Below are 27,465 nucleotides of genomic sequence, written 5' to 3' on the forward strand. Positions count from 1 at the left end.
CAGCATACTTGACTTTCAGCTCAAGCCATTTAATTCAAGTCTTCCTGATAGCATGTCTTCTTTCCCAGATTCCTGAAGTTTGAACTTGAGAGAAAATAAATATATTTTACATGTTAAAATATATTCATTATGTGATAAGCACAGTCTTCTGCCAATATTGATGATATTAAAAGGTTAATGAAAAAAATATAAGAAACGAGCCAGCCACTAAGACTCCAGGCAGAAAGAGGATTGTCTGGCCAAATGATATAATTCCAAAAGATAAAAGGGGTTAAGGCTCCATTTAGTCAACTATAGCAACAGAATACTGAAGTTCTGAAAATTAGCTTTGATGGATGTAAGCAGGAAGGGAACATACTAACATTTTAAGGGAATTAAAGGAAATTTCAGAGATGAGGGAAAGAGGAGACCAATGGAATGGAAGTTGTCTTGGTGGCAAAATCTCTGACTCTTCCTGCCAGATTGTGTCTATAATTACTATAATCAATTTAGAAAGAAATCTTGAAAACATTCTTTTAATGTATATATTTTTGCTTCTTTTTTTGCTAAATTCTGGGAATAGCCTTAGATGTGGTAAGGGTCACTGAACTTTTTCATTTCTATTTAATGAAACTCTTTTTTATGCTAAGTTCCTATCAATGTGAATATTATTTCATGCTTTTAGCAATCACAGAGTGTTTATATTCTGCTTTCTACATCTACTTAATGAAGAGAACTTTGCTGTAGCTGTGACCTCTTTTTTCCCCCCAGATTATTCTCAACCAGGGTAGACCAATTGAACTTGATTTTGTTTTTCCTTTGTGTAAGATCAAATCTGTAATGGGGTCAGGGGTTGGGCGTGGGGAAAAGAAGACTAGTCGTCTCTGCTGTGGAATAAAATGTTGGTTGGGTTTAAATGAAACACCTCCCAGCCACCCCTTTAATCTTATCGATGTATTCCTTTTTATTTTTCCGTTGGAGTGCAGGCAAACATGTACATGTCCATTACGTGATGCTCACATAATGTATGAAAAAAATGTTCTGTAGCTGAAGCCACGACACCACTGACAGTGCTGGCAACAGAGGCTTCCCTGCCATAGCTTTATACAACAAGTACTGCATGAATGGAAGAGAGGCAGGGAGCAAGACTGTGACAATTATTTTTCTGTTGTACTATGACTGACTTATGTCAAATTATGTATTAGAATTTTTTAGGGGTCTAGAGAAATAGTACAGGTGATAGAGATAGCACATGAGTACTAGAGAGATAGTACAAGGCCAATACCTTGCATGCTGTGACCCAAGTTCAATAACCAGCATCACATGGTCCACAGAACCACTCACCTGGTTGGCTGAGAACTGAGGGGAGTATGGCCCCCTCCCTCTCAATATAAGTCATTCAGTAAAACTTATCATGATTTCCATGGAAATTTAATTTAGTTCATAATGCATTTTCTTGCATAATGGAGATTTTCTGGGCGTTTTACCCTAGTAGTAGAAAGTGCCTTGATCATAGAACATGTCAGTTCATGGCTAGGGATTTGGTTTTTCAAATACGGGAGCTGTCAGTTAAGGAAACTTCCAATCCAAGAGAGCCTTGGGGCAGCTTTAAATGTAGAGGCCCAGCAGTAAACATTAGGGTTCAAAATTCACTTAAGGTTTTAACAGTCTTACGGAAAGCAGTTTCAATACCAAAAATCAAAGACAAAAGGTTTCTAATATTCTGCAATCAAAACTTTCTGGCAGAAATTTCCACCTGAAAGAACATTCATTTTGTTTTAAAATAAATCTAGTGAAATGGTGATTGTTTTTAAATTAATCTAATGTTTTAAGATTAAAACCAGATCTGTATTAATGCATTTCCCAAGTAAATCACTATCAAGTACAAGTCTCACAAAGAAGCTCAGAGTTTTCTTTTTAAATAATCTACATCATGTTGTGTACCTGACATATACAGAAATTTTTATAGGAAAAAAGGACCATTATGGTCAATCATGGATAGCAAGAAAATATACTTTTCAAAGCATTCTTGTGTTTCTATGATAGTTGCAGCAGAGGATCCCAGTTATAGAACAGACCTCAGAAAAAAAGTCAGTGCAAAGTCTTTCTGGCCACTGACACCCAGAAACTTGTTTAAGTCCAGGAGAGCAGAAAATGAATATCTCTTTCCAAAAACCCTCAATGTTGAAATCTTGACTGAATTCTACATTCTTGGGATCATAGGTGAATCTACACTGCCTAATCCTCGCACCAGCATCTGGGAGAACAGATCGAACCGATCAAATATCACAACCTCTTTTTCTCTTTATTAATTCCTTATTTAGCTGAACTATAAATATTATTAAACATTTGCTTATGAACTGCAAGAGCACCATGCTGTTTAACAGATGAGACTGGTGTGTTTTAATTTTATACACTATAAATGTGCTTAGTTTAGCTGTCTCTCTGCACTCCACATTTTCCTAAATTCCAGTTATTGGAAATATTTTTTCCCTGAAAACCCAAGGCGCAGATTTTCTTAATTTTTTTTTCTATTGGTGGGGGGTTGGTTTGGGGACATGTGTGAGAACAGGAGGATTATGGGGGTGGAACGGGTTACGACATATTTTCATTTGCAGCTGCTATGACTCCCTTGCTTTAATCTAGCCCAGATCTCAGCAGAAACCTAACACCATGCTAGTGACCCTGGAACTGCACCAGAGCCTCCAAACACCAAATAAGGTAAGTCATTTGTTATATGAGCCATAAATATTTACATCCACTAGTGACAACTGTATAAAGAGTGTGGAGTGACTGTGTAATTTCAGCTGCTTTCCTCAAGCCTGTCAATAGTTTTTCTTATCTCCTGAAAACCCTGATGACTGATGTCTGCTAGTTGAATAAGAATGTACTCTCCAGCTTGTTACCCTCCTCTAAGTGTTCATTATGGCCACATTAGTCACCTAGGAAGTTTTAATTTTCCTTTTAAATTTAGGGCCTGTTACATGAAATTGTTAGACTGGCAAACATTCAACTTCCTGCTGCTCTCTTTCATTGTGTCATATGTTTTCGCCTCATTGTTACCAAAAGCCCAAGAGAGCATCACCATATTTTATTCTTTGCTTCACTGTCATATAACAACAAAAACTTTTGTCCTCACCTTTCCAGAATATAGATGACCTCAGATTTGTAAATTTTAACACTATGGCTAAGCAATTAGCCATAGGTTAGCAGGTGACCATATTAAACATTGTGATGAAATCAGACTTTAAAAAAAATCTTCTTTGGGGGCTGGAGCACAGCAGTTAGAGCATTTGCCTTGCACGCGGCCGACCTGGGTTTGATTCCCAGCATCCCATATGGTCCCCTGAGCACTGCCAGGAGTAATTCCTGAGTGCAGAGCCAGGAGTAACCCCTGTTCATTGCCGGATGTGACCCAAAAAGAAAAACAAAAACTTCTTTTGGGGGAATGGGCCCTATCTTGCAGTACTCAGAGTTTATTCTTGACTCTGTGTTTAGGGAATATTTCTGATGATGCTTGGTCACCATATGCGGTGCCTAAGATTAAACCTGAGTCATCTCATTCACTTGCAAAATTAGCAGTATATTTTTAATCATGCTGAAAAAAATCTTTTAAATATTAACTGACTTAAACTTATCATGCGATGTAAGGGAAAATCAGATGTTATTGTGCTTATCTATGAAGAATTGTATTTTTTAATGAAAAATCATTAAAATTGTGCTGTTGAGTTTTCATCCACTGTTGGATTATAATTCTAATATTTAAAAAAGTTACATTGGTTTTCCCTTGCTCCTCCTGCAGAGAGCTTTATTTAGTTTTATTGAGTTATACCCATTACAGTGTGCCTGAGGCACACCCCATTCCATGGCACTCCTAACCTGCTGTGTTTATCTTAAACCTCTCCATTGTGCCTTTCTTCTTCCTCTGTTGACCACAAATATCCCCAAATCAGACCCTGTAACCATTAAGTCAAATCTTCTAAGGACTCTGGATTTTATAAATGTAAGTGAAATGTTGCTTTTCTCTTTCCTTTATGTCTTTTGCATAGTTTACTTTAGAGCAATGTCCTTTTTGTATCGACATAGGAAAACAATGCTATTCTTGTGTAACTTGCGAGTTAACTGACTCTGAATAATATTTATTTCTGGATATCCACCATATTTACTTGACTTAAATATGGTCCTTACCTCCTAACACTCCAAAAGAGGAGTCCAGGAGAGAGACTTGGATAGACCCAGAACCAGCCACAAGCTACCCTGGTGTTGAAAAGGCTTGCCCTATGTACCATAAGAAGTATGTTATGAGCACGTTCATGGAACAAACTCTGTCATAATCCAAAAAAGAAGTGACTGAATAAGGACCTTGATGGAGTTAGGAAAGACTCACCTGGCCTGAGGAATATAGTCTGGGATATATAGCAAGATGGACCCAGGAAGACCTACTCTTTAAGCTTAATATATCTCTTACTGTGTTCAGACAAAATGACTAGAAATATTAGTAAGAAGCAAATTTAATTTGATTGTTTAAATGGATATTATTAAGGAATACACCCTTTGATGAAATTCTGCCTTTGGGTGTATCTCCTAGCAGGAATCTAGAGTTCTGAGCCCTTAGATTTAATTTTTGTCCTTAAATAGAATCCCTTAGTAGAACTTGCCCTGAATAAAGGACTTTTACATTTAATAATTATTATGATAATGCTCAACCCACCTATGTGTAATTGCTGCCCCAGCAACTCTTCATGATTTCCATGTAACTAACACTGTAAAACTGGAATAAATGGCTACTGATTACCAACCAGCCTGGTGGCCCCCATTTCTTCTTTCATCTGTTTTCACTGTTGGCTAACTTTGGGGATGGTAAATCAACCTCAAATGCACCAAGAGGATCCTTGGATCACCTGGGAAGGCCGATGAGCCTCCCCACCTGCTCGCCACACACACACTTTATAGTGACAAACCACTGTCATTATGCAAAGTTTGTACTTTGATACAGTTGCTATTCAAAGGTAAGCTAGGACAATAATATTTCATGATCACGATCACGACCATCGGGTTGTTCGTCGATTACCTCGAGCAGGCCCCAGTAACGTCTCCTTCATCCTAGCCCTGAGATTTTTTTTAAAAGTGCCATATTAGAGGCTCTTTTGGGGTTAGGAGAATGAGACACATTGTTGTTACTGGTATTTGGCATTTTGGGTACACTACGGGGAGTTTGCCAGACTCTGCTGTGTGGGCAGTTACACTCGGTAGCCTGCCAGTTGTCCAAAGTAAGAAAGAGATAATAAGATGTGGCACGGCTGCAAACGCAGCTGTGCACTTCCGGGAGCTAGGTTTTATAGTCTCTGGATCTTGGCCGTTGATGGGATTACACAGCGCCAGGGGCCCAGTTGGCGGGTGTGACCCCTGCCTATTGGAATATGGAGGATCTGGGTGGGGGATGCTCAGCCCCGATCCCAGCAGACTTGGAGATCTCAGCCACGGGACCCCCATGCCTTTGTTCCTCTGCCAGTACCTTCATGCGCGTGGAAAGTGGTCTCACCATGGTGGTGACTGGTTCTGGAGGTCTTTGGCTGCCGGAGCCCTGGTTGGGGCGGGGAGGGAAACTCAACCCGCTCCCCTCCAAGGGGCCCCAGTGAGGACAGCCAGGTGCGGGGGAAGGAGACAATAATATTTAGTAAATGGATTTTAAGACAAGAGCTAGAAATCTAAAAGTTCACATAATGCAGTTTTAAAAGACCAGAATATTTTATTAATACATATATGTATAATATCTATATTATATTAATCAATTGCATGTGTACTTCATCAAGAATCTGCCGTCAGTACTCATCAATACACTGGCTCGGCTCTTCACTCGCTACCTGTCTGAATGCAAGGTTCCGTCCCAATGGAAAACCAGCAGGACCGTACTACTGTTCAAGAAGGGAGACATCCATGACACTGAAAACTATTGCCCGATCTGTCTATTGTCTGTCATCTACAAGTTGTTCACTCGAGTCATCCTAAATAAGATTGGCAGAACACTAGGTGAAGGACAACCATGTGAGCAAGCAGAGTTCCGCAAAGGATTCAGCACCATCGACCATATCCACACCATAACCAAGCTCATTGAGGTTTCTCGGGAGTTCAAGATGCCGCTCTGTTTAACTGTCATTGATTTAAAGAAGGCCTTTGATTCTGTTGAGACGAAAGTGGTCATTGAAGCCCTAGCCAATCAGGGCATTCAAGCCCAATACATCAGGACTCTCCGTGAGCTGTATTGCGGATTCACTACCAGGATCTCACCATTCTACAAAGAAGTGATCGTTGATGTCAAGAGAGGGGTGCGGCAGGGTGACACCATTTCACCAAAACTCTTCAGTGCCACCCTCGAGAACATCATGCGACGACTGGAATGGGAAGGAATGGGAGTGAAGATAGATGGTTGGCAACTACACTACCTCCGCTTTGCTGATGACATGGTTTTAATAACACCAAACATCAGCCAAGCAGCACAAATGCTGGCCGACTTTGACCGTGAGTGTGGAAAGGTAGGACTACAGCTGAATCTTACGAAGACAATGTTTATGAGAAACAGTCTCGTTCCTGACGCCCCATTCGCTCTCAATGGAACGACCATCTCTGAATGCAACAGCTATGTGTACCTAGGTCGAGAGGTCAACATGACAAATGACCTGGCACCCGAGCTGCGCAGGAGGAAGAGAGCGGCTTGGAACGCCTTCAAGAACGTCAAAGAAATAGCTAAGAGGACGAAGAACCTCCGGCTCCGGGCACATCTCTTTGATTCCACTGTTTTTCCTGCATTAACATATGCCTCAGAGACCTGGGCCCTACGCAAACAAGATGAGAACACTATTCAGGTTTCCCAAAGAAGAATAGATAGAGCTATGCTTGGAATATCACGTTTCACTCAAATGAGAGAAAGAATCCGGAGTTCTGACATCCGTCGACAATCAAGAATCAGGGATGCTGTCTCGTTTGCCAAGATGTCTAAAATCATATGGGCTGGTCACGTAATGAGATTTAAAGATGACTGCTGGACTAGAGCTGTTACCGACTGGATTCCACAGGATGTCAAAAGACCGCGTGGCCGCCCACCTACCAGATGGTCAGACTTCTTCATCAAGATCATGAACGATCGGTTTGAGGCCCTTCATGTTCCCAGAGCGAACAGATGCCATTGGGCTACACTAGCACGCGACAGGGACAAATGGAGACGTTACTGGCACCCGCTCGAGCAAATCGACGACTAACGGGAAGTTAAGTGATTAAGTGATTAAGTACTTCATCACAGCCTTGACTTTTGGGAAAAATGATTTTGCTAAAATTATGTTATTTATTGATGAATAAAACTGGTTTCCTTAACATGCTACTTTTTCTTAATGAAATTGGTTTCCTTAAAATGCTATTATTTCTTAATGAATAAAACTCAATGATTACATGATAGGTGTACAAACTTTATTAGAAAATTTTTTATTGGGAGAAGTCATATTTAAGAAAAACATTGAAAGATCTTTAAACAACTGAGCTGTTTACTTGCAGAAATCTGAATCAGAACTGAAAAGTAGTTTGGAGTTAATCTGCCGTGTTAAGTATTTTCTACGTTCTACCTATTCAACCACTAATTTTCTTGCTCCTATTCTATCCTGTGCATTCCTAGTAGAAGGAAGAGAATGAGATGAAATGTTAGTTGCAGACCAGAGGCAAGATATGCTCCTGATTTTGGATAGCTATCAACATGTAACCAAATCTGTCTTATGCACTAATTGCTAATTTAGGTCAATTGAATTCAAATTTGTTTAAAGCTATAAAATATTTTTCCCCAAGGCACCTTAATCTTTTTAATTTTTTCCAAGGTTAACTTTCTCCAGGAAAATCAGTGTTTCCTGGCTATACAAAGTTCCTCCTTTCCCTTCAGGTCTTTATATTATTGGTGATTACAAATGATTTTTTTTCATAATTTTCTACTTTGTCTTACTTCCTGAATTACTTTTTTTAAAAGCTTGATATTCATGTGATTATTAAAATAATTGTCACTGACTTACAGATTTAATCTCCACAAGTTATTTGCTTTAAAAAGAAGAGTTTGCCAATCCAAATTAAGTTTTTATTGTTCAAATATTTATTTGAGATGAAATGGAAACGTTTTAATTGAATGAATACTTGGTGTCTCATGTCTTCTAATTGCTCTCCTTACTCTGGTCCCCTTCTCATACTGATTCAGTGATTACAGCAAACAATAAAATATATCAAACAATACTTTCGTTTCATATCATCCTATTCTGTATTCTGTAATGGTTATTGATAAGTGTGTTTTTGTCTCTTATTTCCCATTGAAAGGAGAGTTGTGGTTAGAAAAATACAAACATTAAGTGTCATCATTCAAAATAGGAATCACACTGGATAAGAATATCCAGTGTCCAGTGTTGAAGGGAATGCTCTGTGGAGAAAGAACAAGCCTTGGGACACTCTTTTAAATTCATTCTCCACTTCTATATGTGTAAACTGGGAATACTCATTATTACTGCATGACTCTAGGAAGTAATATATGTGAAATTACCTAGTAAAAGAAAAATTTTGCACACAAAAAAGATTGTTACCATCAACCAATAGAAAGTTCAAATACTCAGTATCTGCACTGCAAACCATAATGCCAAAAGTAGAGAGAGAGTATGGGAAATATTGTCTACCATGGAGGCGGGGGAGGATGGAAAATGGGGCTTATACTAGGGATATTGGTGGTGGGGAATGTGCACTGGTGGAAGGATGGTCATTTGATCATTGTGTGTTTGTAACCCAAACATGAAAGCTTTTGTAACTATCTCACGGTGATTCAATAAAATTAAAAAAAAAAAAGAAAATTGAAGTAGAAAATGTTTGATCATTATTTTTAAGTCAATGTTTTCTCTTCTTTTCTGAAAAAGAGTACTATGTGTTTTTCTACTGTTTTAATATTTTTATTACTAAAATACAATTCACTATTGATATTTTCAGAAATAAATTATTATTGCCCCTCTTTTCCTCCTCCTCCTCCTTTTCTTTCTCTTCCTCCTCTTCCTTTTCTTCCTCCTCCTCTACCTCCTCATTCAATGTTTACTTTACTTTAAAGTTTGAAAAGAGTTTTGTGACATTGTATTTAGCATGTATCACTATAGTACTGTCTCCCCCCCCCCCCCCCCCCATTCCTCTATTTGCTCCTGCAGGCCCACTAATGTCTCCATTGTGAGACTTGTTACTGTGTTTGGCATATCTAATACATCTCCGGAAGCATACCAGGCTTTGCCCTGTGGGCAAGATACTCTTGGTACCTTGATGGGCTCTCCAAGAGGGGCAGAGGAACCGAACCTGGCTCCGCCATGCTGGCCGCATGCAAGTCAAAAGCCCTACCGCTGAGCATAACCTACTTAATTCATTGACATAAAAGCTCAGGTAATAATAGAAGTCCTGCTGGGAGTTTTTCCAACACATTTCTTCAAGAAATATAGTAATATAAATATATTAAATGCTGCCCCTGTCCTAAGGGTCAGTCTCAGTCTACTCAAGAATTTTGTGAGAATCAAATTAGAATAAAACAGATGTGACTTGGCAACTATAAAATTATCTCTAAATTAATAAAGTTAGGTTTTTATTATGCAGAGGACTACTTTCAAAGATGGGAAAAATGGACTATTTTATCTTCAGTGAAAATATGATCAAAGACTGTTTTGAAATATCTTAGCTTGCCAAGAGGGATAATGGTGGGTTTTATCATATTTTAAATGTAAACAAAAGACCTAAATGTAAGACAATGGAAAGATAGCATCAACATTTTCCTTTTTCTTTCTAAGATCCTAAGAGAGGTAAATGTCAGTAACAGTGCCTGGTTATTATATTGAATTACAATTCTGTCCTGTTTATTTTTTTTTGTTTGAAACTTCTCTAAACAGAATCACCCTACCTTAAATGATCATCTACACCTTATATAAATTCAATCTTAGAGGTTTTCTGTGTGACTTATATGTCATATATTGGGCATTAAATTTATTTCTAAAACTTGATTTAAAAGATGATTCATTAGTTGGCTAGGTTATAATTTAGGTTAATAGAGTCTCAAATTTAAAATCAAGGACTTTACATGGAAACTCTTTAATAAGCTCAGAAAAAAAATTTTTTTTCTTTTTGGGTCATACCCGGTGATGCACAGGGGTTACTCCTGGCTCATGCACTCAGGAATTATTTCTCACGGTGCTTGGAATACAATATAGGATGCTGGGGATTGAACACAGATCGTCTGTGTGCAAAGCAAATGCCCTATCCTCTGTGCTATAGTTCCAGCCCCTGGAAAAATTTATAGTTGAACAGATGAGTGAGACATGGCCCAATATCTTTTTTATTATTATTTTTATTTACTTTTATTCCTATATTTATTTATTGAATCACTGTGGGAAAACTTCCTAAGCTTTCAGGTTTAAGTCTTGGTGATACAATGATCCAACACCTCTCCCTTCACCAGTACTCATTTTTCACCACCAAGAACCCCAATATACCCCCCTCCCACCCCTCCCAATGCCTGTGAGGCAGATGATTTCCACTTAACTATTCTCTACATTGATTACATTCATTATTTCGACAAAAGATGCACAATTATTGTTTAAAATTTTTCCCCCAACAATCAGAATTGCTGAAAAGAAATTGTGAAATACTTTGTTTTCTATAGTTGGTTATGAGAATCATATAATGTCACATGGCTGCAATAGTGGCCACACGATTTTGAATTTCTGCAGAGTCAGATAATTACAAGATTGGTTTTTGTATGTCTGGTGTTATCGCTGTGACAGAGAGCCGGTTGTTGGGGGCAACTGTGATCTTGGTAGGGTGTGAAGGACAAGCCGGTACCTCCTCCCTTCCCATGAGACTGCAATTGCCTGATCACCGCTGGTTCATACCTGACTTTCCAATAGGCTCTGAGGCCACAGCCACCTTGTTGCTGGGAGGGCGGAGAAAGGCGGAAGGGAGCAACACCCTTTCCCTCCCGAGGAGGCATGGCACGGTAGTTTAACACATGGTCCATTCACTTTTCTATCTCAAGCTGCCAGGCTCTGGACTAAGTCTTTTGCCTCTGGAACCATGGCTGTGCCAGAGAGCCGCTCATGGGGGGCAACTCGTGACCTCAGTAGGGCGTGAAGGATGAGCCAGTACCGTCCCCCTTCCCATGAGACTGCAGTTGCCCCATGACTGCTGGCTCATACCTGGCTTTCCAATAAGCTCTGAGGTGGCGGCCACCTTGTATGCGGTTCAGATGCATTTCTGCCAAAAACCGCTGGGTTTCAAAATTTGTTTCTGAGTCTCTGAGATCATGGCCATTAATCAGCTTGATCAGGAGCCAGAGAGGTCGTTTGTAGGCAGCGACTCGGGGGCTCGTTGGGATGGGGAGGAAAGGGCTGGTTCCACTCCCATCTGGTGAGGCCCTGTGTGTCTCGATACTGCAGGCCCAAACCTGACTGTCTAGTGGCCTCTGGAGGATGGCGGTCACCGGGCTGCCAGGGGGAACAGGCCAAGGCATGAAACCTATTCCCACCTGAAGTGGCCCTGCACCAGTAACCTACTGCAGGAACAGGACGCATTTCTGCCAAAAGCCTTTGGGTTCCAAGATTGGTTTCTGAGTCTTTGGGATCATGGCAGTTAAGCAGTTCGATCAGGAACCAGAGAGGCCATGCCTCCAATTATATAGCTGAGCCGGAGGTGGTTTGTGGGTGTGTCTCCCACATATCTAACTTTTGGCCATTTACCTTCTTGGTAAACTTTGCCCCAAATTTTGGGGGTCTGGCCAAAGGCACAGCAGCAATTTTGGGGTATCTGAAAGTCTGACGATGCCATCAGGCTGCTGATGCACTCGCCTCACAGGTACAGATTGACCTGCTGGCGGCACAGCCATAACACCAGACATACAGAAACCAATTGGTCTGATTAATACGTATAGTGATAAGATTAGATTCTATGGAGGAATTGATTGGCAATAGTTACTTGTTATTTGGAAGGATGTTGGTTTTTTTATTTCCAGCTAATGTTGCTCGTTTTGCTATTGATTTTGATGTTTAGAGGATCAGCCCCAAAGTACTTGGGAAGCCATGTTGTACTTGGGATCCAACCTAAATTTCCTTAAGGATCCACCTTAAGTCAACTATACTAGCCCTTTTGAGTTTTCTCTCAGATCCCTAAACTATGGCTTCTGAAACCACTTTTGAAACCATCAACAGTTTTAGTTACTTGGTTGCAAATGTTACTGCTTTGATTTGATTCCTTATAGTGCCTTGCTTATTTCAGACATGATTCCTACCTCCTGCAGGACACAGAAACAACATGTTTGATGTGATTAAAAAAAATCTGTGTCTCCCAGTATCATGAAGAATACTGCAAATCTTGAATTTTGAAACATCAAATCAAGTTGCAGTTAGGAGCATTCTCAAAATTATTAGTGACTTAAGAAATGTCTTTGGGAATATCTTCATTTTACAAATATATATGTATGTATATATATACTTATATATGATTTTACCCTGAAGTGCTTCATTATTCATATATTATGAACTGTTCATAAGACTTGGCTTAGATTCTCTCCTTCAGGCACTTTGGTCTCCAGTGACCTGTTAAAATGGTCTTAGCACATTCACAAGGCTTTTCATTGCAGTCCAACCTGTTTGCAAAAACAATCCATCAATATCGTATTCAGATGACAGTCTATGTAGAACTTGCCTTTGCTTAACTAGACTTTCTAATGCTGAGAGCATAGAATTCTATCCAGGAATGACATCTTGAATAAGTTTGGGTTGAGGCATATTGCATTCTTCTTCAAGATTATTTTTTTTCTTTCTCTTCAGACATTTCCTTGCTTTTACAAGGCTATAAAAATAGGAACACATTTTTCTTTCCTTTGAAATTATGTTGGCCCCAGTTTTGCTCTTCTCTGGGGTGCAAGATAATTAAATCGGCATGCAAAGAAGGAAATGTTTACAAAACCATAATTTTGATGCCATATGCTATATTCAGCCCCAATATCTATGACAGTCATAGTCCATCCAAGCTCTGCTTTCTGACATCAACTGAACTCTTTGGGTTGACATTTATGGGAATTATCATTTCTAAGGCTTCATGGTTGTCTCATAATATACTATGCCAAAGAACTCTAAAAGGTAGTTTCATAATTGTTAACCCTCATTCTTATCCTACACATACAGGAGAAGACATGACTAATTAAACTAAATTAAAAATCATCTAAAAATCTGTCAGTGACAGATATGCATTACATGCACTAGTTCTAATCCAGATGCTGGAGATACTGTATCCTTTCTTCCATTTAGCAGTCTTTATTTAACATTGAAATAAAGAATAGTTGGTTTTTGTGTATTTTTAAGTCTAAATCAGTGAAAAAAGAAAATGACTCGTAATTCTTTTGAACATTGTTTCTCCATTAGTAATCTCTTCCTCTCCTAGGGTGGTCTGGCTGACACACAGCATGTGCTTCTTCCTTAGATATGATGCTGTTGAAAGGGGTCCCCGCCACTTCCTTTATTTCTTCAGCACTCTTCAGTACTTGACCCTATTCAGCTTATGTTTTTAATAGTAAAAAATGCAAACAGACCCCCTCAAAATGTATGAGTTCATGAGCTAAAGAATAGAAGGAAGAGCAAATCCCTCAAATGTAAATACTATTTGCTACACATCTTTGTAGTCCACAGTACTTTCAACCTCTTATACTAGAGGATATTAATCATCTTATTTATAATAATTAGAAGTGATATTGCATTAAAATCCCTTCACTATTATTTTTCTCAGAATGCATTACTTACGCTAATCATTCCGTATGTGAATCTATATACTAAGCTTTTCATTATATGTTAGGATATTTTTGGTAATTCTTTAAATGATTCTTTGAGGAATGATCTATTTTTTCTAGTTTACAGTTATTGAAACAGACTTAAGAGATTAAACATAATTATTTTATATAAGTGAGCTAAAATGTGAAGGAAGATTCTAAAGCTGTTATATAGATCCCAACCCCCACACCTCAAAGAACTTATAGGCTCATTTCATCCATCAAATCACATAACAATATGTCTATTTTAATATAATAATCTTATAAAAATAAAAATATGACATTATGAGATAAAATTATTTAGCAGCAGAGCTTAAACTCCAAAGTTTCCAAACTCTCAGTTTATGATTTTAGGTGATATATTTTGTAGTGATAACAAAAATGTCTTTAAAGAATTAATGCCATTGAAATAGACTATTTAGATTTAATTTAGGATGTAGCATCAATATATCTATATAACTAAATTTCAATAAGTATTACCAGCAGTAATATTCATTTCCCTCTTACTATATATAAAAGCCCCAAATTCAAGACTGTAAAAAAGTCCCATTTCACCTCAAAGTTTGCCTTTCTACATCTGCCCACAAACATTAATGTTCCGTTATTTTGTTTTATGACCCGATTTCTATTCCTCCGCCCCTCTCAGAGAGCCCAGCAAGCTACTGAGAGTATCTCGCCCACACAGCAGAGCCTGGCAAGCTACCCATTACGTATTCGATATGCCAAACACAGTAACAACAAGTCTCGTGATGGAGACGTTACTGGACCCGTTCGAGCAAATCGATGAACAACGGGAGGACTGTGACCATGACCGTGACACAATATCACTGATTCATATATGTACATCTTAAATTGCATTTTTCTTCTGGAATTTGGGTCACTCTGTGGTATCTAGTGGTTATCTCAGTTAGTGCTCAGAGGTTACTCCTGAGAGTACTCAGGATCCCTCTGCATTCAAAGTAGACCTCAACCTGTTGTGCTATCTTTGACCCATTAATTGAATTTTTAACCCCGTTTGATACGTTTTCCCACATCTTTTCCCTAGCCTTATGAGATATTATTAGCATGCCCCAAACTATAAATTTGATGTTCTTAGAGATATGTCAAGCTGCTTGACTTATTTAAACTGTGAGGTTTTTTTTTAAGACGAGGCAGTATAGTGCTACAGTGAGAACAGATTTGGGAAAGAACAGTTAGTGCTTCTTTCCCACTCTAAAAAAGCATTAGTTATTAGAAAATTAGTCAATTTCCTCTGCCCCTTTAAACTAGTTTTCTCATTTGTGCAATAATAATAACCACTCACTGAATTTAGTTCTCAAATTTTAGAGAAAATATTCAATATATGGTCAATTTTGAGAATGTTTAGTTGCCTTCTTATTTTGTATTGGTTTTAATTTTTTTTTTTTGCAGACACAATTTTTACTAGAAGATGCATGAAAGAGCAGACTGAACAAATTGGTTTTGTTTCTTTATTTCTATTTTGATTTCCCCAATAATTTTACACATTGAGTATCCCACTGGGGATACTAGTTCAAAATGGAATGAGGTATTGTCATTATCAACTGTCTTAAAATAATCACCCTGGACAAGAATTGAATTTTAGAAGTAGGTAAAGAGATTTATATTATGACCTTACAGTAACTCTACCATGAACGATAATTACCAAAAGGAGATTTGGTGATTATGGGGAGAGAGGAAGAGAGAGGGAGAGAGAGAGACAGAGAGACACAGAGACACAGAGACAGAGACAGACAGAGACAGACAGAGAGACAGAGAGAGTCAGAAACAGAGGCAGAGATAGAGGTAGAGACAGAAGCAGAGAGAGAGAAAAAGAGAGAGGGTAAAAGTTTAGTGAGAGAGAGGTGTCTTTCATAAAGGCAGACTGGAGTTGGGGGTTGGTGGAAAGAGGAAAATTGGGACATTGATAGTGGGAAATGTACACTGGTGAAGAAATGGGTGTTAGAACATTGTATGAAACCCAATCATAGACAACTTTCTAACTATTGATCTCATGGTGATTTGATTAAAAAAATCGAAATAAAAACAAACAAAAGGGAATGAGACAATTTAGCAAGCAACTTCTCCTCCTCTCACAATTGCTCTCAGAGTTATTGAGATAACAGTCACTCTAAACTCTAAACATCCTCAATTTTTTTTTCATCAAAGAACATAAGTCTGGAATTGGAGTGGTTTGGAAAGAAGAGGAAAAAATATATAGGGGCTACTCAAAGAAGAGGTAAATATCTATTTAACATAAAATCATAGGAAACCTGAATTGTGTCATTGGAATTCAAGCCCATCTTGCCCTTTGAGACATCATCCACAGATATGTCTTACTTGAACACATTATTTCATCAGAAAATAGTAGATTTGATTTATGTAAACTGTTTATATTCAACTTTAATTTTTAACCAGCATATAAGCTAAATATCCAAAACTTTAGTCGATTGTATGTGACAGAAATATAGGAGGGAAAATATCTAAATCACCGGGGATTGAACTCTTATGTTTTCTAACTGACTGATCTACTTCTTTACACCTGCCTCTCAGCCAACAACAATAATAATGGCAGAAAACTCTATGGACCCTCCGAGTGAGTACCAGTACTCTTTTCATGGAAGAAACTGAGACTGAAAAGGTGAACTGTATTTTATAATCTCAGTGAATGAACTGGGTAGCACCAAACATGAGAAAGTATGTTTTCTCTCTTTCTGAACCAAATATAACAATAGTATTATTTACTCTAACGTTTGTTCTTTATTTTCAAAACCACAAGAAAAGCAAGAAAAGCTTTTATGACTGATAATTCTTTTACTTTCCATGCGGATTTTTTTTTAAATTTTCACATGAATTTAAAGCTCTATTTAAAATTTTTATAAACATTTAAAAGTAAAATTTCTCTGTGCAGGACACGCAGAAATCTTCAGAAGTTATTTTCTAACATATTTGCCTAGCAGTAATTTGTATACATTTCTTGGTTTCCAAGTTACATTTAGGACATTACTAAAAATCAAGCTGTTTTGAAAATTAGCAAAGTGGAAAAGTACAGATACAGATGGTCATATTATCAAATATTTAATTTCTACAGGATTGTGTTTGGTTTATTTTTTTCAATGTACATTGAGCTTCAAAGATAACTGGAAAAATTATTAGGTGAAATGTCAGTTAACTCTTCCCAAATAGGAGTAGCTAGTTTGTCCATCCACTAGAATCGATAAGTTTTACTGTGGAAACAAATTCCATTTAATGAGCTCTGACACAATACATAGATTTATTCCTCAGGCTGCATAAACAAAGAACAGCAGAAGGCTCTTTTTAATACAACAATTTAAAGGATTCCGACTTACAAATGTTCCATCTCAACACACTGCCACTATCACTGTGTGTAGTGAAAGGTCCATGGCATATCACACACTGACTCTTAAAGCTTCCACCTGGGGGAATCATATATTTGTTTGCTCATATTTTATTGGCCATAGGAATTCAAGTTCATACCAAATTTCAGGGAACGTGGAAAAGTGTAATTTAGCATCTGTCTAAGGATTTGTCTAAGGTCTGGATTATATAAAACATAATTAAGACTATGAAAGCAGCTATTTCTGCTTCACTTGTGAGACTTTGGTCATTTTTCCCGAGTCCTGTTGAAAAAGAGAGGTCAAGACATTTACTTCAGAAGAGGCTAAATTTGTTTTTGTCAGCCTATATATGGTTGACCTTAACATTTTGGTAAGATGAATTTACTACACTATGTTTAAGATAGAAGCATGATTCAATTCTTTGGTCAATTCTACCTTGTGAGTGAAAACAACTATATTTTAGCATTAGGGTAGATTTTAAGTCAAACTTTCCAAAGGTCCTTAAGGTAAATGTCAGTCACATAATCCTCATGAATTCCCACTTACTCTGTACACTGTTCCTCAGTTTGGCTGGCTTGCAAATAATGAAATAAGCATGAGGCTTGGGTTAAATACTAAATCTGAGATTTGTTTTACCATTTAATGCTATTTTTAAATATACATGTTCCACTCTCCAATGGAAGATGTAGGTAAGATCCAATAACAACTTTGGCTTTATAAAAAAGTTATTATGTTAAGTTTTTAAAATTTTAATCCAAAAATAATTTTAATTTTAAAATGGCCTAATTTCAAGGTGAAGGCAACTTGGTCATTTGAAGTAATTTAATGTTGATTAAATAAAAGCATGCTGGATATATTGAGTGATAATTGCATATACAGGAGGTAATTGACTATAAATAAAGTATTTGAGGATATATTTATGCTATGTAAATAGTGGTGTAAAGTAAGCTTTTAATATTTGTAATATCTTACTTTATAAGTAGAAATAGATATTGGTAATTTAAATCTTAAGAAAGTTGTCCATTTTTACTTTATATGTTGAGTTTATTGCACGGCAGAGCCTGGCAAGCTACCTGTGGCATATTTGATATGCCAAAAACAATAAGAATAACCTGCTCATTCCCCTGATCCTGAAAGAGCCTCCAATACGTTGAGAAAGATGAGTAAGAAGAGGCTGCTAAAATCTCAGGGCTGGTACAAATGAGACATTACTGGCGCCTGCTCAAGTAAATCAATGAGTAATGGTATGACAGTGATACAGTGATACAGTGAAATTAAGTTTATATTGTCTCCTGGCACCAAGATGTCTTTTATTATAAGAATAAAGTATAAGGATCTTAAATCTCTAAATATGAATAGCCAAAGTACTGAAGTTAGATGAAATAGCCAATACCACAGTAAGAATTTTATTTTCTGTTGTTCTTTACATAATTATGTTAAATCCTGAAGCCAAAGAGAAGTATAGAAAGAAAGGCATTTGCCTTTCATCTCTCTGACTAGGGTTTGATTTCTTGCACAAGGGTTCCTGAGCCTTGAGTGAGCTCCCTGAGCACAGAGCCAGGAGAAAGCCCTGAACACAGTTTGGGGTGGTTCCAAAACAAAAATAAATAATGTTCAATGCTCTAAAATAGTTTCCTATTACTGACACATATGATTATGTGACAATGTTTTCCTAAATCTGTTAGGTGACCCAATTTTTTGGATGCAATGCAAGTTATCTTCATGATAATTGAAACTTTTTATAATGCTTTTGGGCTGGAGTGATAGCACAGCGGGTAGGGCATTTGCCTTGCACGTGGTCAACCCTGGTTCGGTTCCTCGGCCCCTCTCGGAGATCCTGGCAAGATACTGAGAGTATCCCGCCTGCACAGCAGAGCCTGGAAAGATCCCCATGACATATTTGATATGCCAAAAACAGTAACAACAATTCTCACAATAGAGACATTACTGGTGCCCGCTCGAGCAAATCAATGAACAACGGGAGGACAGTGCTACAGTGCTATAGTGCTTTTAACAAGTGTATTGAAATATTGATGAAAGTTATTATATATATATCAACGTGTATTATTAATTTTAAAAATTAGAATAGAACAATTTTAAGCTTTAAAAATAAGATAGTATTCTCTTTGCATGATTCAGAAAGTATTTAAGAAAGAAATGTCATATGGTCAATATTAAGAACATCATACACATCTTTATAGTTCTTTGCTACAGAATTTTGAAGATGCCAAATGAATAGCATATTCTAGCTAGTTTGATAATGTATTCAAAACATAGAATTAAATAAAAGATAATATAGGGCTTTAACTACTACTAATATTTCTTGTTACATCATTGAATCAGATCACCTAAGGGCAAAAATTGCCTTTCAAATACAGACCCATATTTTCATAAGGTCTAGAAGATTTATATTGCCCTCAAATCTATTTCAATTTTGCTTATTACTTTTCATATAAATGATAGAAAGATTTGGTGCTTGTCCTCAAACAAAAGAAGCAATTTAACTATTTACAAAAATCATAATTTTTTAGACCTATAAAAAAGCTGATGCTGCAAGACGATGAATACTTTTGGAAAACAGGAAAAGACAGGCTCCTCCAAGGAAATAATGTAGTAAGATTATCTTTTTGGCACACCAAAATAGGGTTGGAGAGAAACAGAACCAACACAGAAGCAGGGAAGGATTTTACTAGAACTATCTACTGAATTATTAATGTCGAAGTATAAAATAGTACAAAACTAGAGAATTCCTTTGGTCCAAAGATAATGGCATTGTTTGAAACCAAGTACAGACCCATTTCCACTAATCTCTTTTTGTACTCATTTAAAAATGGGCTAGGCACTATGTGGGCAATAGAGAGAACTTTCTTTGGTCATGAAGGCCTGTGAAGAGTGAGGGTATCTTTGCAGAAAAGGCATGAAATTCTGATTTATCAATCTTTCCTTCCCTTTCTGTAAAGCAAAATTTCATAGACAGTAGGATTAGCTCTCTGTCCTTGCATAGGTGAAAGGCACCAAAACTACATGAAATGAAAAGAAAACAAAAATCTAGAGGTTATCATAATGAGCGAAATTAGAAGTAAAGGATTGATATAGAATGTACCAGCTCATATGTAGGATTTTAAAATACACAGCAAGGTATCAGCAAAAGGCCAGAGATAGCACAACTAACAGTTAAATCCACAGAACAGAGTTGGTGAGGATCAGGGGTGGGGCATGAGAAAGGGAGGGCATTTTGGACTTTGGGGGATGGAGGCAGAAACATTAGTGATAGGTATGGAATTGATAGTATTGTAAATCATTTTACTTTAAGCTATTAAGACAAACATTTACGATGAATAAAGGTATAATAAAATCTAAAATTGACAACAAAATAGAATAAAAATATGATCTTCTGCATGGATGCAAGGGGAGGGATTTATCCTGAATCCAGACCATTTGAGATTTCCACATCAGTGGTAAATTGGAAGTTTAAAACTTTTGTCCATTACCCAAACCCACTTATTAGAGGCAAATGGTGAAAGTTGGAAACTCTGTGGATGAGGGAAAGTATCATTGAGAAAGTTTCTTTCTAGAGGTTTAGAAACAAACACAGTGCTCAACTAAAAAAAAAATTTTAATCAGAGCAACATAGAACAAAACTATAGGAGACTCCCATTAGAGAGAAACATGTAAATAAAATGTATTGCAAGTCTTTTATGTTCATTTTTGTGACAATTAATTTTCTTTTTTTATTAGTGAAAAACCATGAGGTACAGTTATAGGCTTACAAATTTTGTGCTTGGGTTTCAGTTATACAATGATCAAGTGCCCATCCCTCCACCAGTGCCCGTCATCCATCCCCACGGGTCCCAGCATCCCCCCCCTCATCCCCCCCACCCTCATCCCCCCCCGTCCCATCCTGCCTCTGTGGCAGGGTATTCCCCCTTGTTCTCTCTCTCTTCTTTTGGGTACTGTGTTTTGCAAGAGAGGCTTTGAGTGGCAATCATGTTTGGTCTATCGACTACTTTTAGCATGCTTCTCCCACCCTGGGAGGGCCCTCACAACACCCTTCATTTGGTATTCTCTTCTCTATCTGAGCTTCCTTTTCACCTAGAGCCTGTGACTGGCCTTCCATTCATGGAGCAAAATTCCTGGTACTGATCTCAGCCATTCCTGGGTATTACTCTCCCTTTTTGTTGCTTTATGTTCCCCAGATGAATGCAATCTTTCTGTGTCTGTCCCGCTCTTTCTGACTCATTTCGCTTAACATGATACTTTCCATGTAGTACCACTTGTATGTGGGGCTGGAGCAATAGCACAGCGGGTAGGGCGTTCGCCTTACAAGCGGCCAACATGGCCGACCCGAGTTCTATTCCTCCGCCCCTCTCGGAGGGCCTGGCAAGCTACCGAGAGTATTCGATATGCCAGACACAGTAACAACAAAAGTCTCCAATGGAGACGTTACTGGGCCCGCTCGAGCAAATCGACGATCAACGGGAGGGCCTTTACCTTTTACCTTTTACCAGTTGTATGTAAATTTCATAACTTCATCTTTTCTAACAGCTACATAGTACTCCATTGTGTAAATGTACCAAAGTTTCTTTAACCAGTCACCTGTTCTTGGGCATTCAGGTTTTTTCCAGATTCTGGCTATTGTAAAGAGTGCTGCAATGAACAAACAATTGCAGATGTCACTTCGACTATACCTTTTTGCCTCTCTGGGATATATTCCCAGGAGTGCTATAGCTGGGTCAAATGGCAGATCAAATTTTAATTTTTTGAGAGTCATCCATACTGTTTTCCAAAAGGGTTGGACCAGCCGGCATTCCCACCAGCAGTGAAGGAGGGTCCCTTTCTCGCCACATCCGCGCCAGCACCGGTTGCTTTTGTTCTTGTGGATGTGGGTCAGTCTCTGTGGTGTGAAATGATATCTCATTGTGGTTTTGATCTGCATCTCTCTGATGATTAGTGATGTAGAGCATTTTCTCATATGCCTTTTTGCCATTCGAATTTCTTCTTTGCGAAAGTTTCTGTTCATTTCCTCACCCCATTTTTTGATGGGGTTGGGTGATTTCTTCTTGTGGAGTTTAACCAGTACCTTGTATATCCTTGATATCAACCCCTTGTCGGATGTGTACTTGGTGAATATCCTTTCCCATTCTGTAGGCTGTCTTTGTATTTTGGTCAATGTTTCTTTTGAGGTGCAGAAGCTTCTTAGTTTAAGATAGTCCCATTTGTCTATCTCTGTTTTCACTTGCTCGGCCAGTGGTGTGACATCTTTGAAGATACCATTAGCTTCAATATCATGGAGAGTTTTGCCGACTTTGTCTTCAATAAACATTATGGATTCTGGTCTGATGTTGAGGTCATAAATCCATTTTGATCTTACTTTTGTGCATGGTGTTAGGCAGAGATCTGAGCCCACTTTTTTGCATGTAGCCGTCCAATTTTGCCAGCACAGTTTGTTGAAGAGGCTTTCCCTGCTCCATTTCACTTTTCTTGCCCCCTTATCAAAAATTAGATGATTATATGTTTGGGAGGAAATGTCAGTATGTTCAACTCTGTTCCATTGGTCTGCAGCTCTGCTTTTGTTCCAGTACCATGCTGTTTTAATTATTACTGCCTTGTAGTAGAGTTTGAAGTTAGGGAGGTTGATTCCTCCCATTTTCTTTTTCCCAAGAATTGCTTTAGCTATTCGTGGGGGCTTATTGTTCCATATAAATTTCAGGAGTGTTTGCTCCATTTCTTTGAAGAAGTGACAATTAATTTTCACTGCAGAATGAAACATATAGTAAAATAGTTTGGAAAACCAGCTTCTAACTATAATAGAAAGAATAGAAAAGTATTTAATTTTATAACTTTAGTATTCTGAAGTTAACCATAAAAGGAACAACAATGAAATGCCCATGATTTCTTAGAAGAGTGATTCTATTCTGATAAAGATCTAGCCAGAGAAGCCCTATATGTTATGTCCAACTTTTAGTTTAAAAATTACATAGAGTAAAAAGTATCAAATGATGACAATCCTTTGGCTTTGGATTATAGAAATGAGAATGACAAGAAAGGAAATGTGAGTGTGGGGTGTGCGAGGGTATGTGGAGTCAGTCTAGTGATAATATATGGTCATCAGTCATGAAGCTTTGAAATTTTGATGGTTTAAAGGTTAGGCAACTATGTACATGAAAACCATCAGTCAACACAATTGCAGTGCCAAGATTATGAGAATAGTTTTGAATCCTAAGTAGTCTACACTCCCAATTGATTCTGCATAGCTAATGATGAATTTGAATGTTTAGAGCAGCACAATGTACACAGTTGAAACATCAATCAATAACACCTACCCAGGTTTATTGGTATCCTTCATGGATCAATAATTCCCTGAAAACAGTGTTTGTTTCATATGAAGAGATAGAAGATAATGTTCCTCACAGATGAATAGCTATCACTTATTCTTATAAAGATGGCTTTGATGTCAGTTGTATTCTTCAAATACACCATTTATAAGACAAGTTAAGCTGAGGGTTTCATACTTTGTTAGTTAAGTCCAAGTTGACATATACTAAAGTGGAAATATAAAGTATGAGTTTCACAGTGTTTCCCAGGTCAAGGAGTTCAGTTTTTATAAGATCACAGTAGCTCACAGTTCTAAAACACAGTTGTTTTAGATCTAAGAGGTTCTAAACACTAAAAGGTTTCTCTAAATCCAGGTTCTCTTCCTTTGTCAGAGGCTATAATTGGAAAAGTCATTAGTCACAGAAATTTACAATTCAAAGGGTGTTGTGGGAGGAAAATCCCAAATCTATGGAGTATGCTACAGTTCCTAGACAGTTTTCCACACTGGCTGTTGTTTTGGGACCCACTCAAACATACTGATTTATGGTTCGATCAATATAAAGGGCCAAGTAGAACACTTAGGGGAGGCACATGCTATCTCTTTTGGTGATAGGAAGTCCAAGTGTCTCACTTTCCTTAACTCATGAGTGGTTTATGTTAGAATCAGTCCATATGGTGTCCAGACATCTTACATGATGACTCATATGATACGTTTTGTTCTAGTGAGAGACACAACCTTGCAAGTCAGTTTTTTATGCATACATGTTTAAAAAATAGCTCATAAAACAAGAAATGCAGAAATATGAAATTGTCTTTCATTACTATACACTGAAAAGGGTGAAGTTGACTTTATGTAAATTGTATGCAATGTTTTTTAAAAATGAGTTTAAGATTTAACTTGAGAAGGAAAAGAGATGAGGATATGAGGTGATGTGAAATTGGCTTGTCTCTGTCATAAGATTTTCTTCCAATAAAATTTAAATACATAATTGGATTGGTAACAGAACAACAAATAAACAATAAATCCATAGATATTCTTAAGTGAAAGAAACTAATGGTGCCCTATGCACTTAAATTCCATTAACATTCAATTCATAAAAGTGAGTCTACTCAATTCCAAGTTGAAAAATGTATTTAGATGAGTGCATGTTGATATCATAATTGCTGATTATTCTAAGCAAAGGAGATTGTATGATGATACAGTTGTTAATTGTCCACAAAACCAGGTGTGATCGAGAAAGAATCTCTCACAGAATTTATTTGGATAGAAATTTTTTTTATTATTCCTCTGAAATTCAGTGTTGTAATAACATAAAAATAAATTATTCTAGTGGCTGAAAGATAGTACAGTAGTTTAGACACTTGATTTGAATGAGAAAGACTGGTTAGATCCCCTAGACTGCATATGATCTCCAAGTCCCACAAGGAGTGATAACTGAACACAGAGCCAGGGGTAAGCCCTGAGCACAGTCTAACACCCCCCCACCCAAAAAATAAATAAAGTAAACAAACAACTCTAGATTACCATAGACAAAGCTTTCTAGATATTTTGAACTTTATTAATGGTTCTTAACTCCAGTTGCATGTAACTATTATCTGAAAGCTTTGCAAATAACAATGCCAGGCTTTATGCAGATTCTGAGTTGATTGATCTGGGGTGGAACTCATGCTTTGGTGTTCTTAAAATTCCCTGCAAGTGATGCCAGAATTAGAGCTAGAACTGAGAATCAAAGGCTTGTGCTATGAAATTCGCTTTTGTATAATTCTACTTAGATTTTTTGGTCTGTGAGAAAATATCTCGCTCACAATCAGTTACTTAGCTAATAAAAATATAAAAATACACAAAACAGTTTAAGAATTGCATGACTTTCATGTGAAATTTTTAAAAAAGTAACACTGAATATATGTTATCAATTTATTTCAGTAGTCCTTAGTTTAAGAGGTGAGGTGGCAAATAAAAAACATCTGGTTCATTTTATTCTAATTGAAATAACCATGTTCCCACCAGAAATCAAATCTAAACTCGAGAAAGGTGTGTGCGTGTGTGTGTGTGTGTGTGTGTGTGTGTGTGTAAGCATTTTACAGCAAGCAGAAATTTATAATTTTGGAGAATTCTCCATATGACTCATATTTCTCAGGGTATTGCAACTACATTAATATGTAAAACCAATGGCTTATCTTTTGTTTCTCACCTTTCAAAGGGGATAAGTACTTGTTAAAATAATCAGTGTCAAATCAAAGTCACCACTCTTTTATTTATAGTCAAATCGCCCATTTAGGCAGTTTTAAAAAGTAAGTTTCACAGTAGGAACATTATTGGTTCAGAGAGACACCAAAATTAGAGAATTTTGGCACCAATGATAAAAAGCTTTTCTATTGAAAACATATTCTATGAAAATTACATGCATTTTCTTAATATTAGAAACAAAATGTATGCCATAAAAATTCTTTATATAAGTAAATTTAAAGTACCATATTCTGGTTCTTCAAATTTTGTAATATATTTTTCGAACCCAGAAAAACTGTAAAAATAATACTCAATCACTTCAAAACTTAAAAAATATAGATAGATTTAAGCTTTTTTTCCCTATCTACTGTACTTGTGCCACCTCAAAGAAATAAGTAAAGGTCTGTCTTTCTAGAGTTTTCTAACTTTGATACTCAAAATATGTTCCATGATCCAGCAACATCAAATATATCTGTAAACAATAAGTCTTAGAAAAGATAACTAAATTATAACCTCCATTTTATTAATATGTGTTTGTGATTAATATATTCTTTAGTATTTATGAAGCACCACTTTAATCCATTATTTATCTACATGTTTATTTATTCATTTTTGGTTTGGGGTCTATATCTGGTGGTATTCAGGGCCTACTCCTGTCTGCACTCTGGGATCACTGCCTGCAGACTCTGGAATTCATATAAGCAAAGTAAGCACCCTACCAATCTGTAGTACTATCACTTGGCCCTTGGACCAATTTTTTTTTTAAGATAGTCATCTAAACTGGGTTGGAGTAATAGCACAGCGGGTAAGAAGTTTGCCTTTCACATGACTGACCCAGTTTCGATTCCTCTGCTCCTCTTGGAGAGCCCTGCAAGCTACCTAGAGTATCTTGCCCGCACAGCAAAGCCTGGAAAGCTACCAGTGATGGATTTGATATGCCAAAAACAGTAACAACAAGTCTTGCAATTTGTTCTGAGATGTTAGTGGTGCTCACTCAGCAAATCAATGAACAATGGGAGGACAGTGCTACAGTGCTACAGTCATTTAAATTACTATTCTGATTATGCATGCAAGTTTCTACAAAACAAATAATACAAAAATTACTAATTTTAACAGAAATATTTAAAAACCACAAAACTAATAACTTAAAAAACCTCTTTAGCTTTTCCTTAAGTCTTTGAACAAAATTTGTTTGTCCAATATTAGATGGTGGGATTCTGTATTTTTTGCTTGTTTGCTTGTTTCTTTTGCTTTGGTTTGGTTTTGGGGCTACAACTAGCAATTCTCAGAGGACTCTCCTGGCTCTGCACTCAGGAATCATGCTTGTCAGGCTCAGGGTACCATGTGGAATGCTGAGGATTGAACCCTTGTAAACCACATGCAAAGAACATAGCATAAATCCTGCTTTCCCTGGCCATGGATTTTAGGAAGATTGATCAATGGTTGGATCTAACCCCAAGTCATGTAGGACTAGAGATGGGTAAGATAGAGAAGAGACCATTATGTCAATGATAGCTGGGAGTGATCACACTGGACAAGAACTGAGTGTTAGAAGTAGGTAAAGGGATTTTCTTGATAATCATTCAGTATCAACATTGCAAACCACAATGTTCAAAAGGAGAAGGGGGGCAGAGAGAGAGAGAGAGAGACAGACAGACAGACAGAGAGAAAGAGAGAGAGAGAAGTGCCTGTCATACAGGCAGGCAGGAGGGGTGATGGGAGGGAACCTGGGG

The sequence above is a fragment of the Sorex fumeus genome, unplaced genomic scaffold (assembly GCF_029834395.1).
Source record: "Sorex fumeus unplaced genomic scaffold, SorFum_2.1 ptg000047l, whole genome shotgun sequence".
In the NCBI taxonomy this organism is placed as follows: Eukaryota; Metazoa; Chordata; class Mammalia; order Eulipotyphla; family Soricidae; genus Sorex; species Sorex fumeus.